Consider the following 14,287-nt stretch of genomic DNA (forward strand, 5'->3'; position numbering starts at 1 on the left):
TCTCCCTAAGGAGAAGTGGTTTAAATGTAATCCTCCCATTGAAGTAAAAGTAGTTACACCTATTAAAGTTGAAGAAAATACTATCACTTATAATGATTATGTTGTTCCTACTGCTTATATTGAGAAACCACCTTTCCTAGTTAGAATAAAGGATCATGCTAAAGCTTCAACTGTGGTTCGTAAGAGTAATACTAGAACACCTACTCCCTGTGAGAAAATTAAAGTTTAACCTAGTGTTGCTATGGTTAAAGATCTCTTGGCCCATAATATTGATGGACATGTCATTTACTTCTGTGATGAAGCCGCTAGAATTGCTAGACCCGATACTAAAAATAAACATAGACCTGTTGTAGGCATGCCTGTTATTTCTGTTAAAATAGGAGATCATTGCTATCATGGCTTATGTGATATGGGTGCTAGTGCAAGTGCAATACCTCATTCCTTATATAAAGAAATTATGCATGATATTGCACCTGCTGAGATAGAGGAAATTAATGTTACAATTAAGCTTGCCAATAGAGACACTATTTCACCAGTTGGGATTGTTAGAGATGTTGAAGTCTTGTGTGGGAAAGTTAAATATCCTGCTGATTTTCCTGTTCTTCGTTCCCCACAAGATAACTTTTGTCCCATTATATTTGGTAGACTCTTCTTGAATACTGTTAATGCTAGGATCGATTGCAAAAAGGATGTTGTTACTATTGGTTTGGGGGATATGTCTCATGAGTTTAATTTTGCTAAATTTCGTAGACAACTCCATGATAAAGAATTGCCTACTCCATGATAAAGAATTGCCTAGTAAAGATGAAATTATTGGTCTTGCTTCTATTGCCATGCCTCCTAATGATCCTTTAGAACAATATTTGCTCGACCATGAAAATGATATGTTTATGAATGAAATAAGGGAAATAGATGAAGTATGCTACCTCTTGAGCACTGCGTTGGTTTTCCCTTGAAGAGGAAAGGGTGATGCAGTAGAGCAGCGTAAGTATTTCCCTCAGTTTTTGAGAACCAAGGTATCAATCCAGTAGGAGGCCATGCACGAGTCCCTCGCACCTACACAAACAAATAAACTCCTCGCAACCAACGCGATAAAGGGGTTGTCAATCCCTTCACGGTCACCTACGAGAGTGAGATCTGATAGATATGATAAGATAATATTTTTGGTATTTTTTATGATAAAGAGAAATAAAGATGCAAGTAAAATGAATGGCAAAGGAAATAACTAAGTATTGGAAGATTAATATGATGGAGAATAGACCCGGGGGCCATAGGTTTCACTAGAGGCTTCTCTCGAGAGCATAAGTATTACGGTGGGTGAACAAATTACTGTTGAGCAATTGACAGAATTGAGCATAGTTATGAGAATATCTAGGTATGATCATGTATATAGGCATCACGTCCAAGACAAGTAGACCGACTCCTGCCTGCATCTACGACTATTACTCCACACATCGACCGCTATCCAGCATGCATCTAGAGTATTAAGTTCAAGAGAACAGAGTAACGCTTTAAGCAAGATGACATGATGTAGAGGGATAAACTCATGCAATATGATATAAACCCCATATTGTTATCCTCGATGGCAACAATACAATACGTGCCTTGCTGCCCCTACTGTCAGTGGGAAAGGACACCGCAAGATTGAACCCAAAGCTAAGCACTTCTCCCATTGCAAGAAAGATCAATCTAGTAGGCCAAACCAAACTGATAATTCGAAGAGACTTGCAAAGATAACCAATCATACATAAAAGAATTCAGAGAAGATTCAAATATTGTTCATAGATAAACTTGATCATAAACCCACAATTCACCGATCTCAACAAACACACCGCAAAAGAAGATTACATCGAATATATCTCCACAAGAGAGGGGGAGAACTTTGTATTGAGATCCAAAAAGAGAGAAGAAGCCATCTAGCTAATAACTATGGACCCATAGGTCTGAAGTAAACTACTCACACTTCATCGGAGAGGCTATGGTGTTGATGTAGAAGCCCTCCGTGATCGATACCCCCTCCGGCGGAGCTCCAAAAAAGGCCCCAAGATGGGATCTCGTGGCTACAGAAAGTTACGACGGTGGAATTAGGGTTTTGGCTCCGTATCTGGTAGTTTGGGGGTACGTAGGTATATATAGGAGGAAGGAGTACGTCGGTGGAGCAACGTGGGCCCCATGAGGGTGGAGGGCACGCTTGGGGGGGGGGGGGTAGGCGCGCCCCCCTACCTCGTGCCTTCCTCGTTGATTGCTTGACGTAGGGTCCAAGTCCTCTGGATCATCTTCGTTTCGAAAATCATGTTCCCGAAGGTTTCATTCCGTTTGGACTCCGTTTGATATTCTTTTTCTGCGAAACCCTAAAATAGGCAAAACACAACAATTCTGGGCTGGGCCTCCAGTTAATAGGTTAGTCCCAAAAATAATATAAGAGTGTATAATAAAGCCCAATAATGTCCAAAACAGGATATAATATAGCATGGAACAATCAAAAATTATAGATATGTTGGAGACGTATCAAAGTATTCTTTAAACAAGGACCTATTTTGAAACACAACTTGCATGTTGAAATTCTAGGGGATCCTCCTCCACCCAAGGGTGACCCGATGTTTGAGCTTAATCCTTTACCTGATACTCTTAAGTATGCTTATCTTGATGAGAAATAGATATATCCTATTATTATTAGTGCTAACCTTTCAGAGCATGAAGAAAAGAAATTGTTGAAAACTTTGAAGAAGCACCGTGTTGCTATTGGATATACTCTTGATGATCTTAAGGGCATTAGTCCCACTCTATGCCAGCACAAAATAAAATTGGAGAAAGACGTGAAACCGGTTGTTGATCACCAACGACGGTTAAATCCTAAGATGAAGAAGTGGTAAGAAAAGGAATGCTAAAGCTTCTGGAGGCAGGTATAATTTGTCCCATTGATGATAGACAGTGGGTAAGTCTTGTCCATTGTGTCCCTAAGAAGGGAGGTATTACTGTTGTTCCTAATGATAAAGATGAACTGATCCCACAAATTGTTATAGGTTATAGAATGGTAATTGATTTCCGCAAATTAAATAAAGCTACTAAAAAGGATCATTACCATTTACCTTTTATTGATCAAATGCTAGAAAGATTATCCAAACATACACATTTTTGCTTTCTAGATGGTTATTCTGGTTTCTCTCAAATACCTGTGTCAAAAGAGGATCAAGAAAATACAACTTTTACTTGCCCTTTCGGTACCTTTGCTTATAGACGTATGCCTTTTGGTTTATGCAATGCACCTACTACCTTTCAAAGATGTATGACTGCTATATTCTCTGACTTTTGTGAAAAGATTATTGAGGTATTCATGGATGATTTTTCTATATATGGAACTTCTTTTGATGATTGCTTAAGCAACCTTGATCGAGTTTTGCAAAGATGTGAAGAGACTAATGTCGTCTTGAATTGGGAGAAGTGTCACTTTATGGTTAATGAAGGTATTGTCTTGGGCATAAAATTTCTGAAAGAGGTATTGAAGTTGATAAAGCTAAAGTTGATGCTATAGAAAATATGTCGTGTCCTAAGGATATTAAAGGTATAAGAAGTTTCCTTGGTCATGCTGGTTTTTATAGGAGGTTCATTAAGGACTTCTCTAAAATTTCTAGGCCTGTGACTATTCTCTTACAAAAAGATGTTCCTTTTGTCTTTGATGATGATTGTGTAGAAGCATTTGAAATACTTAAGAAAGCTTTGATTTCTGCACCTATTATTCAGCCTCCTGATTGGAATTTACCATTTGAAATTATGTGTGATGCTAGTGATTATGCTGTAGGGTCTATTCTAGGACAAAGAGTTGATAAGAAATTAAATGTTATCCAATATGCTAGTAAAACTCTAGACAGTTCTCAAAGAAATTATGCTACTACTGAAAAGGAGTTTTAAGCAGTTGTATTTGCTTGTGATAAGTTCAGACCTTATACTTGATTCTAAAGTTACTGTTCACACTGATCATGCTACTATTAAATATATTATGGAAAAGAAAGATCCTAAACCTAGACTTATTAGATGGGTTCTCTTGCTACAATAATTTGATTTGCATATTATTGATAGAAAGGGAGCTGAGAACCCCGTTGCAGACAACTTGTCTAGGTTAGAGAATGTTCTTGATGACCCGCTACCTATTGATGATAGCTTTCCTGACGAACAATTAGCTGTCATAAATGCTTCTCGTACTGCTCCATGGTATGCTGATTATGCTAATTATATTGTTGCTAAATTTATACCACCTAGTTTCACATACCAGCAAAAGAAAAAGTTCTTCTATGACTTAAGACATTACTTTTGGGATGACCCACACCTTTATAAAGAAGGAGTAGATGGTGTTACTAGACGTTGTGTACCTGAGCATGAATAGGAACATATCCTACGCAAGTGTCACTCTGAGGCTTATGGAGGACACCATGCTGGAGATAGAAATGCACATAAGGTATTGCAATCCGGCTTTTATTGGCCTACTCTCTTCAAAGATGCCCGTAAGTTTGTCTTGTCTTGTGATGAATGTCAAAGAATTGGTAATATTAGTAGATGTCAAGAAATGCCTATGAATTATTCACTTGTTATTGAACCATTTGATATTCGGGGCTTTGATTATATGGGATCGTTTCCTTCCTCTAATGGGTACACACATATTTTAGTTGTTGTTGATTACGTTACTAAGTGGGTAGAAGCTATTCCAACTAGTAGTGCTGATCATAACACCTCTATTAAGATGCTTAAAGAAGTTATTTTTCCGAGGTTTGGAGTCCCTAGATATTTAATGACTGATGGTGGTTCACATTTTATGCATGGTGCTTTTCGTAAGATGCTTGCTAAGTATGATGTTAATCATAGAATTTCATCTCCATATCATCCACAGTCTAGTGGTCAAGTAGAACTGAGCAATAGAGAGCTTAAATTAATTTTGCAAAAGACTGTTAATAGATATAGAAAGAATTGGTCCAAGAAACTTGATGATGCATAATGGCCTTATAGAACTGCATATAAAAATCATATGGGTATGTCTCCGTATAAGATGGTTTATGGAAAAGCATGTCACTTACCTCTCGAACTAGAACATAAGGCATATTGGGCCATTAAAGAGCTCAATTATGATTTCAAACTTGCAGGTGAGAAGAGGCCTTTTGACATTAGCTCACTTGATGAATGGAGAACCCAGGCTTATGAGAATGCCAAACTGTTTAAAGAAAAAGTTAAAAGATGGCACGACAAAAGGATACAAAAACGTGAGTTTAATGTAGGTGATTATGTATTGTTATACAACTCTCGTTTAAGATTTTTTGTAGGAAAAATCCTCTCTAAATGGGAAGGTCCTTATGTCATCGAGGAGGTCTATCGTTTCGGTGCCATAAAAATCAACAACTTCGAAGGCACAAATCCAAGGGTGGTGAACGGTCAAAGAATCAAATATTGTATCTCAGGTAATCCCATAAATATTGAAACTAATGTTATTGAAACCTTAACCCTGAGGAATATATAAGGGAAACTTTCCAGAATGTTTCAGACTCCGAAAACGAATAGGTATGAGGTACGGTAAGTAAACCGACTCCAAAATAGTTCTAATAGCAATTTTTCTCTGTTTTGGAATATTTAAGAAAATAGTAAAATAAGAAGCAGTCCGGGATGGACACGAGGCTTCCACGAGGGTGGAGGTGAAAGTGCGTTATATCGACTAGAGGGGGTGAATAGGCGATTTTTATGAAATTCTTCACTGAGAAATTTGCCGGTGAGGAAATTCCTTAGCGAAGAACTACTAGCAGCGGAATAAGTACTCAAAAGTAAATATAACAGAACACAAGCATAGTCATCATGATGAAATGAAGACAGGCACAGAGTACAGGAAGCGTAAGCACAGGATAACACAGGATGAAGACAAACAGACTGAAGAAATTGAACTGAGGAAATTAAGAAAGTCTTCAGTCAAAGTCTTCAAACACAGATATGAACAAACACACAACACAGTTATGAGGAAATGAAAGAGTTGAGGAAACAGAACCAGTAAGCTTGGTGAAGACAATGATTTGCTAGACCAGTTCCAGCTGTTGTCTCAGTTGCACGTCTGCTTGGAGCGGCTGAGTATTTAAACTCGAGGACACACAGTCCCAGACAGCCAGTCCTGAACACGCAGCTCAGGACACCAAGTCCTCACCGTATTCTCCTTGAACTAAGGTCACACAGACCTCGTCTAGTCACTCGTGGTAAGTCTTCAGGTGACTTCTGAACCTTCACAAACTTGGTCACTCGGTGATCCACAATTCCTCTTGGATGCTCTAGACCATGACGCCTAACTGTCTGGAAGAAGCACGGTCTTCAAAGGTAACAAGCGTCGGATCCACGCAGGATCAATCTCTTCAGTGATGCTCAATCACTTGGGGTTTGTAGGTGTTTGGGTTTTGGGTTTTTCCTCACTTGATGATTTTCGCTCAAAGTCCTCGGAGGATGGGTTGCTCTCAAATGACAAGTGTCAGTTTCTCTCGGAGCAGCCAACCAGCTAGTGGTTGTAGGGGGAGGCTATTTATAGCCTAGGGAGCAGCCCGACATGATAAGACATAAATGCCCTTCAATGATATGACCGTTAGGTGGATAGATATTTTGGGACAGCTGGCGCAAAGCACAGCAACGGTCGGAATTTTGAGTAGCAAAATCCTCAGGGTTATCATGTTCCTCAATGTGTAAGCAATCCGCACTAGCGAATTCCTAACTCCTCAGTCAGAACAAATTCCTCAGAGACTAGAAGAACTTCTCTGACACTGAAGAATATGACTGGACTGTATGAGATTTCCAAAGGCTTCACTCGAAGGGATTGGTAGGTGTAGGATTTTGAGTTGAGCATCACATGGAAATATTTCCTTAGTATTCCTCGACCCCCTTTAACAGTACAGTGTTTCCTATGACTCAAGAAAGAGAAAATGAAACTACGAAAACAAAAGTATTCACGCTTCATGTTCCTCGAATGAATACCAAGTCTTCAAGGTCACAGCAATTTCTTCACTTTCAATGTCTTCAGAAATTCAAAGTCTTCAGTCGAAGAACTTCATTTTTAGGGGTCGACTTTCTCTGTAAATATCAAACTCCTCATAGACTTATAGACCTGTGTACACTCACAAATGCATTAGTCCCTTAACCTATAAGTCTTCAATACACCAAAATCACTAAGGGGCACTAGATGCACTTACAATCTCCCCCTTTTTGGTGATTGATGACAATATAGGTTAAGTTTTCAACGGGGATAAACATATGATGAGTAAATACTAATATTGAGGAATTTGATTGCAAGATATAGAAGAACTCCCCCTGAATATGTGCATGGTGAGGTATTTGCTTTTAAAGCATTGCACACTTGAAGAGTAGAATCATGGAGATCTCCCCCTATATCTTGTAATTCATACACACATTTGACATATCATAATGAAGAATTTGAAATGCATGATGAAATATGGTGACTGATGTAATTCAGCAAGCGTGCGTTAGCATATATGAGGAATAAGCATGCAGAAAAACATATCAAAAATATCAGAGCACCATTGGGTTTAAGTTTACAACTTGATCCAATAAAGTCTCAGAAGAACGAGAGTTGTAACTTGAAAAAAAATGCCCATATAGAAAGACCCGCTTGAAGACTAACTCAAAATTCTCCCCCTTTGTCATCAAATGACCAAAAGGATCGAACATGAGGACTAACGCCCCTGAAGAATATCAAGTTGATGAAGGAGCGCCAGCATTGTTAGGGTCGTTTGTCGTAGTAGGGCCTGCCGCAGTGTCGTCCAAGTCTTCATTCTCATCAGTGTCTCGCGATGAAGAATATGAGCTGGCCACCAAGGAAGGAACCTTGACCTTCTTGAATTTCTTCTGTGGAGGTGCAGACGAGTCAAAATCTTCCTTGAGACCCATTTTCTTCAGATCTTCTTCACCATACATATGTGACAGTATTGCCCAGGTGCGACCGAAGACTTCATGGAGGTAGTAATGGTTTTTCTTCACTTCATTGTGTGTAGCAGTCATGTTGTGAAGAAATGAACCACACTGACGCTTAACCCATTTATGATTTCGATCCACCTTCTGGTGAAGACTAAGCAGAAGCTCACGATCAATCATCATACAAGGAGCAGTGGCTTGAGGAGTAGACTTGGTGCATTGGCAGAGTCATGTGTGGCAGAGTCATCATTGGTGGAATAAGAGGTAGCTTTGCGAAACTGTCCATCCAATGGATGAATGCCTTCATCTATAACAGCTGGTGCCTTGCCCTTTCCATCAACTGAGTAATAGGTCTTCTTGAGGACTTCAATCGGGGGCAAGTAGCTGACGCGATTCTGAAAATCAGCTTTGTAGTTGAGTGAAGACCTTGTCCTGAGGAATCTCATAATGCAAGGTGCATAAGGCTTCAGCTCAAACAGAGACAGTGCAACATTTGCCAGAGTCCTCATGAAGAAATCATGATAATTAACAGGAATGCCATGAACGATGTTGAATACCAGATTCTTCATGATGCCAACAATTTCCTCATCAGATGAGTCATGGCCTTTGATAGGACTCATTATCCTCGTAAGAATACGATAGATAGTTCTGGGCACATAGAGTAATTCCTTCACGAGGAATTTGGTTTGTGGGGCCTGACCTGGCTTCAAAGGTTTCATCAGAACCTGCATGTAGTGATTTATAAGCTCAGGTTCACTGTAGATGCAACGAGCTTCTTCAAGGGGAGGACTGAGTGGTAAGGCACGAAGCAATTCAGAAGCTGGTGTTGTGTAGTGAGTGTTCTCAGTCATCCAGTCCAGCACCTATGAATTCACATCTTCAGAATCTCTTGTGATGTGTAGCATTGCATAAATTGAAGAATCAGTTCTTCATTCCAATCATAGATGTCAGAGCAAAAGTTTAACAGTCCAGCGTCATGAAGAACACTGAGGACTGGCCCGAAACACGGCAGAGATTCCATATCCACGTGAGGAATGTGCTCATGGTAGAAGTTTTTCTCTTTGTTGAACAGCACTGAGTAATAGAAATTGGCTTGACTAGCAGTCCAGAAACGCCTCTTCCTAATGCGAGCAGAGTTATAAGGGTTGTAGTCTTCGAAGAATACATGCTCGCCGAAGAAATCATCAGCCTTGAACTTTTGCTTGCGTGAGAATGGATCCTTTGGCTTGGGCAGAGGAGTGTCAGTGAGTTGCATCACGACCTCAGGAATCACAATCTCAGGTTCTTCAGGCTGAGGAATTTCTGGTTCCTCTTCAGTGGCAGTCTGTGTCTTCAAATGTTCAGCAGCAGCAGTTTCTTTAGCGCTACTGGCTGGAATTTCTTCACGCACAGATGAAGTGGGGTGAGTTTCTTTAGAGCCCATTTGAACAGTTTGTGCAGGTGACTGAGGTATTTGCTGCAACGGTGTGAACATTGGAGAGTTTGGATGCTGACTTTCCCAGAATTCATCACTTATTACTTGTGTGGAGCAGCTAACGTCAACATCCTCATCTTCCATTTCTTCAACGCCAGGCTCTTCAGCTGTGAACTGAGGCATGGGCGAGGAGATGATAGGTGTTGAAGGGATCGTATCCACTTCAATTTCTTCATCAATCTGCTTTGACGAAGCAGCAGAATGATTTTCTTCATCAGATCCGCTAGGGATCTCATATTCTTCACCAAAAGGAACAAGGTCCTTTGATGGCATGGTTGAGATTGGAACAACATCAATGGGATTAGCAAATGAACTAGTCAAAGGCTTCATCATCTTCGGAGCTGAAGAATCTGAAGTAGCTGATACTTTCCTTTTCTTCACTACTGCACGCTCTGCAGCCTTGGTTTTCTTCACATCTGATGCAGATGGAAGTATCGGAGTTGGTGTTGGCGTAGGAGGAGCAGAGGAATCCGGTTGATTTTCTTCAGGCACAACTGATGCAGTTGCCCTGATTTCTTTAGTTTCTTCAGGCGCACCACTAGTGGATGCCCTGGCAATTTCTTCAGCGGCTGGAATGCAGTCATTAGCCCTGGAACTCACATTTTCTTCAGCAGCCTGATTGTCACCAGCGGTGCTGGCATTTTCTTTATTAGGCTGAGCAGATGCTTCAGCCTGAGGAATTTCCTGTTGCGTTGGGGCTGCAACATTGGAGGTGAACTGTTATGTTATCTTTACAAATCTGACTTTGGCTCCCAGCCAGTCAGCATAGTAGCGATCAAATTCATCACTCAGTTTCCTGATTTCAGATTGGAGAGCAACAAGTTCTTTAGGTGAAAGCTTCGGAACGTTTTGCTTCAAAAAAGCACTCTTTCTTGTACTACGCTTTCTTCACCCTCCTCCCCCGTTCAAATTTCCATTTCTTTTCATCAATGAAGTGAGTCAGTACATGACTTTGACCAGGAGTGAGGTTCAGCTCAGGCAGAGGTGTGTTGGGGTCCTTGTGCCACAAGTCAATGAAGTCTAGGATCAACTTGGGATCCAGCATTAATGGCACATTTGTTCCCTTGGCTCTAGCGGCCCTGACTTGCCTATCTCTGATGATTTCAGCAAGTTCATCATCATCAGCGTCGTCTTCTTCAGACGACACTTGGAAGGTAACGTGCTTCTTCTAAGGACTAGGGCGAGGACCTCGTCGAGCAGTGGCCTTTGTATTCAGTAGTGAGGGTCCCGTTGAGGAATTTGGTGCAGCTGAGGAACTAGCTGAAGCTCCTGAGGCAATTGAGATGCCTGCAGTCCTTTGGCACGAGGCAAGATGCACAGGTGCTGAGGACTTTGTCAGAACAGCTGAGGAATTTGGAGGAGCTGAGGATTTAGAAGGAGCAGGAGCAGCATGAGGAATTTGCCATGAGGGCTTTGAGGATTCTGGCCGTGAGGGCATTGCTGAGGAATTTGGCCTTGAGGGCACTGTTGGTGAAGCACTTGGCTTGCGCGCAGGCTTCTTTGACATAGCCTTCTTCGGCTTGACAGCAGAGGCCTCAGCAGAGGCAGCAGCAGCAGAGTCTTTATTGAATTTCCTCACTGCTTCTCTGGCTTGCCTGGCCAGCTTGGCTTGGCGCTTTGTCCATTCGTCAGGATAATCCTCACCGCGCTTGAGGCTGGTGGGATCAGCTATTTGGCCAGGTGCCAATGGAGGTCTTGGGCATGGAGGATTGAGTGTGAATTTCTTCATGTACTTGGGAGTAACATACCTGTACTCCCTCCACTCTCTTTCCCATCTCCTCTCTATCTTCTGAATGCGCACCTTGTGCTCATTCTTGGTTTCCTCAGGAGGTGTGCAGTACCCAGCATATATTTCATCAGGGATCTCAAAAGCAGTATTGACCTCAGCCCTCTTTCCTCCTTTCTGTGGCTTTTTACCGTTAGCCATTTTCTTCAGTTGAGGAATTTGAAAAATTGAATTCTCTGAAGAAGTATGCAACTTTTCTTCGAGGAACGCTACAAATGAGTTAAGTTGATGAGAACCTAGTGATTCAGCAGCTGAAATGAGTACCTGTGAACAGAGTATAGTTGCGAGGAATTTGGAGAGGTCATATGCGTTCTCAGAAGGTTTTGTAAAAAGAACAAGTTTGAGGAATTTGACCAGATGAGTCTTGAAGAATTTCACTAAGCGTTCTTTGTCTTAGGTTCCAGAGATGTGTAGATAAAAAATCCACATATTTGAGGAATCTTGAAGAAAAACATAGCTTATAGAAACGAATCAAGAACAGATGATATGAGAGGTGTTTTAGTGTGTGAAGATTTGAAGAAAAACACCTTTGAAGATTTTATAGATAATCATTTGAATCAACGAGGGCAGTAAAAGTAACTTTTAATTACCCTAGATGAAGAACATGACGAACAGTGAGGTGGAGAGGTGAAGTTCGTCTGTGTAGATCTTCCACGCCCAAACTTGGCAGAGGAAGACGGCTACGGCAGCGGCGGAGTGAAGATTTCCGCGGCCGGCGCGAGTACGACGGCGACGAGGTCGAGGCAGTGAAGCTCTTCCTCACCGGCGATGATGAAGTAGTAGCGGCGCTAGGGTTTGAGAATCTCGAGCTAGAGAGAGGTCGAGCGGAGTAAAAGAAGTGAGGAAGGGGAAGAGGGGTATTTATAGCCACGGTGAAAAACTGTTCGCCCGAAGAAATTGGACGAACATTCCCCTGACCCTTCTCATTCGCTTGACATGTGTCACCCACGTACTGAGAGGTGGAGATCGTGTGCGATCATGGGTGAAAGGATAAGTGTATCGTGGGATGCGGAACGGTTTGAGCGGCAAAGCCAAAAATTTAGATAAGATAGTTTTTAAAGTTCCGTTCGCAATTTCTTCAGCTGACAAGGACACAGTGAAGATTTTGAACGAGTTTCAAATAGAACACAGATGAAGAATTTGTGAACAGATTGGGTTGAGTTTAGCATAGAGTGGGAAAGGGTCCGATCACATTTACTTAGCAGAAAAACCAACTTGAAGAATTAGCAATAAGTGAATGCTGTAGAGGACATAAACTTATATATATATATAGCCAATGAAGAAAAACGACGGAAACAGTGAAGACAATGCAAAGTTGAAGAATATGAACAATTGAGGAATTTCAACTTTTGGTGGTGGCATGACCCACCGTATAAGAATGATGATTTCAGACACTGCGTACAATTATCGTAGGGTTCTGAGGTTCAAATTATTCGTTAATTTCTTCACACTAAGAGTGTTATTCTTCATTGATTGAGGAAAAATGTTTCTTCATGTGTTGCACATCTAAGTCATCAATTTTGCATAAGTGTTAGGATGAGTGTCCTTTTCAAACAACATTCGAAGATTCTAGGATATTTAGCTCACACCGCAACTTGCTAAATCTCTTCTCATTCAAGGGCTTTGTGAAGATATCGGCTAGCTGTTCTTCAGTCTTCACATGCTCAATAGAAATGTCGCCCTTCAACACATGGTCACGAAGAAAATGATGACGAATCTGAATGTGCTTAGTCTTCAAGTGCTGAACTGGGTTGTGAGCAATCTTGATGGCACTCTCATTGTCACAGAAGAGAGGCACATTCTTCATGTTGACGCCGTAGTCCTTGAGAGTTTGCTTTATCCATAGCCATTGAGCACAGCAAGAACCAGCGGCAATGTACTCAGCTTCAGCAGTAGATAGTGATACGCAGTTCTATTTCTTCGAGGACCAACAGACCAAAGATCGTCCGAGCAAATGACATGTACCAGATGTTGACTTGCGGTCCACACGATCACCAGCATAGTCAGAGTCAAAATATCGAATGAGATCAAAAGCCGAGCCCTTGGGGTACCATAATCCAAGTGTTGGTGTGTGAGCTAGATATCAAAGAATATGCTTCACAGCCTTATGGTGTGATTCCTTCCGTGTAGCTTGAAATCAGGCACACATGCAAACACTAAGCATTATATCTGGCCTAGATGCACATAAGTACAATAAAGAACCAATCATGAAGTGGTATACCTTATGATCGAAGTCAATACCATTTTCATCAGTGCACATATGGCCATTTGTGGGCATCGGAATTTTGACACCGTTGCAATCTTGCATGCCGAATTTCCTCAGTACATCCTTGAGGTATTTCTCCTGAGATATGAATATGCCATTGCGTTGTTGACGAATTTGAAGACCTAGGAAGAATTTCAACTCTCCCATCATAGACATTTGATATTCTTAACTCATCATATAGGCAAATTCATCACTATAACGTTGGTCAGTACAGCCAAAGATAATATCATCAATATATACTTGGCACACAAACAATTCACCATCATAAGATTTAGTGAAAAGAGTAGGGTCGAGTGAACCGGGTTTGAAGACTCTCTTCATGAAGAATTCCTTCAAGGTATCATACCACGCCCGAGGGGCCTGCTTGAGGCCATAGAGGGCCTTGTTGAGTCTGAAGACTTTGTCAGGATTCTTTGGATCTTCAAAACCTGGGGTTGAGCAACATATACTTCTTCCTCAAGCTTACCATTGAGGAATGCACTTTTCACATCCATTTGATATAAAGTGATATCATGATGGTTAGCATAAGCAAGTAATATGCGAATAGCCTCAAGTCTAGCAACAGGTGCAAAAGTTTCATCGAAATCAATTCCTTCAACCTGTGTGTAGCCTTGAGCTACAAGCCATGCCTTATTCCTCACCACAAGACCATTTTCATCTTGCTTGTTGCGGTAGATCCACTTTGTGCCAATTATATTGTGCTTGCGAGGATCTGGACGTTTGACCAGTTCCCAGACATTGTTGAGCTTGAACTGATGTAATTCTTCTTCCATGGCCTGAATCCACTCAGGCTCCAGAAATGCTTCATCTACCTTAGTGGGCT

Source organism: Triticum urartu, chromosome 6A (genome assembly GCF_056163025.1).
Source record: "Triticum urartu cultivar PI428250 chromosome 6A, HENAU_Tu73, whole genome shotgun sequence".
NCBI classification, from domain to species: Eukaryota; Viridiplantae; Streptophyta; class Magnoliopsida; order Poales; family Poaceae; genus Triticum; species Triticum urartu.